We start from the raw sequence: 7,469 nt of genomic DNA on the forward strand, positions 1-7,469 counted from the left end.
AATCCGGCTTTCATCAGATATTGATTAAAGAACCTGATCGAGAAAAGACTGCATTCTCTGTCAACGGCGCGAAATGTGAATTTATAACGATGCCATTCGGATTAAAGAATTCACCCTCCATCTTCCAACGATGTGTTGACGACATACTAAGAGAATACATTGGAAAGTTCGCATATTTTTATATTGATGATGTGTTAATTTATTCATCTATTGCAAAAGAACATGTGGAACACATCCGAATCATAATTAATGACCTTCACAATGCTAACATGAAAATTCTGACGAAAAGTCAAATTTTTTCCAGGATTTAGTTGAATACCTTGGACATATTATAAAACATAATAGAATTACTGTAGACCCAAAAAAAGTCGAAACTATAAAGAACTACCCAAAACCAAAAAATTTGAAAGAATTGAGATCTTTCTTAGGACTCGCTAGTTACTACAGGAAGTTTATAAAGGATTTTGCCAAAATCACAAAACCTTTAACGATTAATTTGAAAGGAGAATGGAATGAAAGGAATGGTGTCAAAAAATCAAAGTGCTAAAGTACCGATACAATAAGATGTAGCAGCAGAGGAAGCCTTGGAAACTCTTTACAGGAGCAAGTTGAACTTTTCCAACCCGATTTTTCTAAACCATTCAGTCTAACAACCGATGCTAGCAATTTTGCTATCGGGGCAGTTTTGTCACAAAATCGCCGCTATTCATTTCACGCACACTAAATGAATCAGAACAAAACTATAGTACTAATGAGAAGGAACTACTAGCAATCGTTTGGTCTTTACTTACTAACTTCGAAATTATTTATATGGTGTAGCAAACTTAACAATTTACACAGACCACCAATCCCTAATATTTTCGATTTCTAAAAAAAATCCGAATGCGAAATTAAAGCGTTGGAAAAATCTAATTGAAGAATATGGTGCCAAACTTGTTTATAAACCGGGTCACCAGAATGTCGTTGCAAATGCGCTTTCGCGTCAACAAATCAATAATACAACAAATTGTTCCGATGATTCACAACAAAGTTCTCCTGTCGAAACTATAAAAAAAGTTAAACAACCACTTAACTCTTTCAGAGTAGCCCAAAATAAGTTAAATGACGTAACTTCTTTAAACGAACAAAGAGAAATTGTCGCACAAACACATAAACGTGCACATAGGCACTACCAAAATAGCACGCAAGAAATATTGTTGACCCATTACTTGCCCAATATTAAAGAAATGAGCCGTAAGCTAGTCATAGGCTGTGAAATTTGTTTATAGCACAAATACGAAAGACAACCAACTAAACAACCGATTGGAAAAACTCCAATACCAACACAAGTAGAAGAATACATACAGATGGATGTTTTCCATATTAATTACAAACAGCATCTTAGCTCCACAGACAGGTATTCCAAATATTGCTTCTTACGAAAACTAGACACAAAGATGAACTGTCACGAATACATTGAAGAAGTACTTACACAAGTTTACCCAAATGCCAAATATATTATGACTGATAACGAAAGTATATTTATCGGAAACATAGCAAAATTCTTGTACAGTATGCTACAAATAACGCACTCCGTTACGCCTGTACATCATCCCAAGCTGAACGGATACACTGTACTCTAATGGAGCTCTGCCAAAGTATAGCCGCAGAAAATAATACAGCTCCCGGCGACGAACTATTCAACGCAGTTCGCCAGTACAATAGGACAATCCATTCTTCAACAGGGCATAAACCCGGGGACGTATTTTACAACCGCGAAAAATATCCTGATATCAAGGACATATTTGAGGATAAACAGAAGAAGCTACTCAGGTATCACAATAAAGGGAGACAGGCCATAACATACAAACCAGGCGACATAATTTATAGCCGAACAAATCGGCGTAATTAGCTTGCAACCAGGTATATACAATAAGCATAAGGTAAAGAAGATCGTGGGGACACAATCCTAACAGTAAGGGGGAAAATTTTACATAAAAACAGCATTCGAAAAAATAGCACACCGTGCAACGAATCGGCTTCCTTTAGTGATAGTTACTTACGGATTTTGCGAAAAAATAACAGATTTGACTGGTAAAAAATATGTACTTACTGAAGTAGATACTGTGTATACCTATGAGAGTTCATCTATTCTTTACCACGTATCGAACTTATCTATAATATTAGAACCATATGAAAGAATCGTGCGAACTAAGTATGAACCAAGTCAAAACGGGGAAGAAAATATACTGATTCATAAAATAGAAACTCTGAAGTCACCATTAATACCATCCGAGTATCGTGCCAAACGTGCTCTTAATTTTTTAGGTTCTGCGTCAAAGTTTGTAACAGGATTACCGGATCACGATGATCTTGTTGAAATTAAAGCAGGACTGAACCAGCTTATTGAGAATAATAATCTGCAAAAGAAAATAAATTCCCGGTTTCAAAAAATTTTAGCAACATTAAATCCAGAATCAATTTTTAATCAGTCAGTACTAAAAGAAATATATAACGAATTAATAACTATTACAAACACCATTAAGTTTGCAAAAACCGTAAATTTCTTCTCTGGCACACATAATTTTGGAGACGTACAGCAGGTAATAAAAGGCGAAATATATGATATTCCAATAATAAATATACTAGAGTATTCTGATATCAACATATGTACTTTCAATAATGCTATAAAGACAATTTATAAATATCCCATAATAACAAATTAGTGAAAAATGTACAATTTAACCCCACTAGCCTTTAAATACGGAAAATACCAACTTTATAATAGAATTGCTTTGTGTAATAATAATTTCACCAATTTATCAAAATTCAAAAACTATGTAGAAACACATATTTGTAAAAAAGAACCAAATGATAATTGTACTATTCCTTTGTTATCGAAACAAAAACCCATTGTAATATTATTCAAGAAAAAATCTTTCCCTTACAAATATTAGATAATGGCAACATATAATACCTATCGACAACGAACACACGTAGAACGGAATTAGGAGAAATGGCCCACATTTAATCCAATTCCATTTCAATACAACTATTGATAATAAAACGTATATTAATCATAACCAAGAAATAAAGAATGTAAAACATGCTCATCAGAATGAAAAGGTTAATGTACTGAGAATCTTAAACTCGAATCAAATTATAAATTTTCTAATATACAAGAAAAGTATAAATTATTTTTACCAATTGAAGAACATCCTTGGAAAAACTTTACTCTATATTTAACCATAATCATAATTATATTAGCTTTAGTCACGTAGCTAATTATAAAATTATATACATGTCGACAACTACAATTAAACATCAGACACCAAAGAGAGTTCGAATTGGCTTATCTAACCGAGTTACAACGTCTACAAAACCGGGGAGAGTTAACGACGTTAGTATAGACAATGATGAGTAATCATTGATTATGTATGTATATATATAACAGATATAGACAATGATGAGTAATCATTGATTATGTATATATATATACCGACAAACAGCAATACTATATGCACTTTAACCCTGTAAGATAACAATGTACATAACACCAAAACAACAAAACTTATCTCAACATGATTTACCACGAATAGCTATCTACTAGTGAACAGATAACGACCTACGCATATCAATGCTATAAGTAGTACTAAGATTGAGGTAAACGAGTTAGTCTAAGATTATAAATAAAGAATACACGTCTTGGTGCAACAAAATATTCTTTGACTCTAATATCGATGTTAGATATTAACTCGCGTGTGAACGTCAACTTTAGCTTTTGTGGTATTAACTTACATATGTTTATCTTTTGTCATTCTTAAAATTCATATGTTTGGATTTGTTCAGCGCTGCATGATTATACTTAGAATTTACTTAACTAGTTGACACCGATTTGAGACTGGTGAACAACGTAAGGGAAGTGTGTCGCCTTCAGATGATGTGGTATCGCCAGCTTTTTGCAAAATATGCCCACGTAGGTAACATTCGCAATGTAATGTTGCCAGTTATAAAACAAAAAGCCGAAGAAGTATTTCCAAGAAAGTACCCAAGTTAGGTGTCAGAAGCGCAACGATAAACTAAAAAAGTTGTCGTACGTTGTAGGTGAGGGTGCAACAAGGTGAGATGCACAGGTCCTTAGGAAAGTAAAACCAGCGATTTTTTTATTGTTTATTGTAATATGTATTTATTTACATTTATTTTTCCTATTTTCCAGATTTTTTTTATTTTTCAGGTTTTTCTCTATCTTTCAGATTTTTCTCTATCTTTCAGGTTTTCCTTTTATTTTCTTTTTCAGGTAGCACCTGAGCCTAGATTTTTAAGCCACTACAATTTTCACTTAATCACAATGAATTGAGAGTAGTGTTTTAAAAATCAAGTAAATCACATTGACTTATCGAAGTAGTGTGAGAAACTGTCTTTAAATAAAGAGACAATTTCGCAATTCATGTTTAAACAGAAAACAACTTTTTAATTATGTAAAGAATTTTTAGTACCTCATAAAAATAATAAAATAAAAGAAAAAATATTACCATACATTTTTTCGTTCATATATAATAATAAATCTATAATTTAAAAATGAATCGCAAAATGTGTTAGTAAGCGTATAACTCAACACCGCATTAACAATTATTTTTTTTAAATGTTCCTTGAAGTCCAAGGATGGTTTCTTCTTCTTCTTAATTGGCGCGATAACCACTTACGCGATTTTGGCCGAGCTTAACAAAGCGCGCCAGTCGTTTCTTTCTCGTGCTAACCGGCGCCAATTGGACACACCAAGTGAAGCCAAGTCCTTCTCCACCCGATCTTTTCAACGCAGAGGAGGCCTTCCTCTTCCTCTGCTACCACCAGCTGGTACCGCATCGAATACTTTCAAAGCCGGAGCCTTTGTATCCATTCGGACGACATGACCCAGCCAACGAAGCCGCTGGATCTTTATTCGCTGCGCTATGTCTATGTCGTCGTAAAGCTCATACAGCTCATCGTTCCCTCGTCTGCGATATTCGCCGTTGCCAACGTGCAAAGGTCCAAAAATCTTACGCAGAATCTTTCTCTCGAACACTCCAAGCGTCGCTTCATCGGATGTTGTCATCGTCCAAGCTTCTGCGCCATACGTTAGGACGGGCATGATGAGAGTCTTGTAGAGTGTTAGTTTTGTTCGTCGAGAGAGGACTTTACTGCTCAGTTGCCTACTTAGTCCAAAGTAGAACTTGTTGGCAAGAGAGATTCTACGTTGGATTTCAAGGCTGACATTGTTATCGGTGTTAATGCTGGTTCCTAAATACACGAAATCTTTTACAACCTCGAAGTTATAACTGTCTACAGTGACGTGGGTGCCGATACGCGAGTGCGCCGACTGTTTGTTTGAAGACAGGAGGTACTTCGTTTTGTCCTCGTTCACCACCAAACCCATTCGCGTTGCCTCTTTATCCAGTTTGGAGAAGGCAGAACTAACAGCGCGGTTGTTAAGGCCGATGATATCGATATCATGATGAGATGTTTTTTTTTTTTTTTTTTTTTGTTTTTTTTGTTGTTTCCAAGTCAGATCCATTTAGTGAGGTCCAAGTATACGAGCAAATCCATTATCTCGATGACTGAGATCTCCTTAATTTGCTGTAGGAACGGCTTACCGAAGGATCGGAGTCGTGCCCTGGCTAGTCCCGGACATTCACATAAATAGTGGAACAGACTTTCCTTCGCCCCTTCCGGTTGACAGCTTCTACAGATATAATTGAAGGGTAGATTGAGTCTAGCTGCATGATCCCCTACTTTCTAATGTCCTGTAAGGGTTGCAGTGATACGTGAAATGTTTGGTCGAGAACATCCTAACAGGTCATTCGTCCTTTGGATTTTATATGACGCCCATGTGTTTTTTGTTGTGATACATGTAGGTATTTGCTTCCATCTTCTTTCGGCTAAAGCATGATAGTGTGAAGCAATAAATGCTTTTAGTGTGTTCAGTGGGGTGGAAACTGCCACCGCCTCTGCTATGTCTAGTGTCGAACCTTTTCTTGCTAGCTCATCCGCTATCTCATTGCCCCGTATGTTCCTATGACCGGGAACCCACATCAGAATAATTTCAAGCCAATGGCTAAGCAGTTCCAGCTCCTCTCTACACTGTAAGACCAGTTTGGATGAAATGTAGTTGGAGTCTAAGGCCTCTTGCACCAACTTCCTTATAGAGCTCTAGGGATTTGCTTGCTTCTCTGATAGCTTAAAGTTCTGCCTGGAACACGGTGGCATAATCAGGAAGACGAATTGACTGAGATAGGTTGAGTAGCTCCGAATGGAAGCCAGCTCCCACACCACAGTTCATCTTAGAACCATCGGTATAAATTTCGACATCGTGTCTTCCAATCACCTCTCCTTTGCTCCACTCGGCTCTCGGTGGAAAACGTACCGTAAAGCCTTTCTTGAAGTTGAGGTCGGGGACTGTGTAGTCTGATCCGTTTTTGAGCAGCGGGGGTCCCTGTAGGAGGATCTTGATGTGACCGTACGGCCTTGTTGTCCAGCTTCCTATGTCTCTGAGTCTCACCGCGCTGCAAGTAGCTATTGTTTTAATGTGTAAATCTAATTACAATAGATGTGTTAGTACATTGAGCGCTTCAGTAGGACTGGTGCTAAGCGCTCCTGTAGTTAAGATACACTCTGTTCTTTGTATCATGTTCAGCTTAGTTTTGTTGTATTTCCTTTCTGTTGCAGGCCACCAAACTAGTGCCGCGTATGTTAGTATTGGCCTTACAATGGCTGTGTAGGACCAGTTGGATAATTTTGGTTGGAGACCCCATTTTTTCCCCAACATTCTCTTACACGTGTAAAGTGCTATATTCGCTTTCTTTACCCTGTACTCTACGTTGGACTTCCAGCTGAGTTTGGGGTCCAGGATAACCCCTAGGTATTTTGCCTGTTTGGTTAGCGTGAGGCAAACGCCGTTTAGTTTTGGGAGATTAAAGTTTGGCACCTTGGTTTTCTTGGTGAATAGCATCAGTTCAGTTTTACTCGGGTTTACACTTAAACCACAGTCCGTGGCCCAATTGCTGAGTAATACCAGAGCTCCTTCCATAATCTCACTGATTGTGGTTGGAAACATTCCTGAAACCATACGCAATATGTTGTCCGCGTACGCCACCACTTTAATTCCCTTTTGGTTAAATTTGGTGAGGATGTTGTTGGCGACTAGTTACCATAGCAGAGGGGATAAGACTCCTCCCTGAGGGGTTCCCCTGTTGACAGAGCGTTTTATCGTGCTGCTGCTTACCTCACCGATGATTATTCTAGTTTTGAGCATGTTCTCTATCCATTCGTTGAGACCTATGTCTATGCCTAACATGTTAAGAGCCTCAATTATAGATCTTGTGGTAACATTGTTGAAGGCCCCCTCTATGTCAAGAAAAGACTAGTGAGTATTGCTTGTATTCTATGCTCCTCTCAATCTCACTTACAACCTCATGAAGAGCTGTCTCTGTGGATTTTCCTTTGAGATAGGCATG

The 7,469-nt window shown here is 37.4% G+C and overlaps 1 long non-coding RNA gene across 1 annotated transcript; it reads left to right on the top strand.

The window, feature by feature from the left end:
- Nucleotides 1-3,676: 3,676 nt before the first annotated feature.
- On the top strand, nucleotides 3,677-4,500 carry LOC128869329 (uncharacterized). Its single transcript, XR_008455265.1, has 3 exons — nucleotides 3,677-3,765; nucleotides 3,829-4,099; nucleotides 4,196-4,500. It is a non-coding gene; the product is annotated as an uncharacterized LOC128869329 (long non-coding RNA).
- The last annotated feature ends 2,969 nt before the right edge of the window (nucleotides 4,501-7,469 follow it).

This window comes from Anastrepha ludens, chromosome X (assembly GCF_028408465.1).
Source record: "Anastrepha ludens isolate Willacy chromosome X, idAnaLude1.1, whole genome shotgun sequence".
Classification (NCBI taxonomy): Eukaryota; Metazoa; Arthropoda; class Insecta; order Diptera; family Tephritidae; genus Anastrepha; species Anastrepha ludens.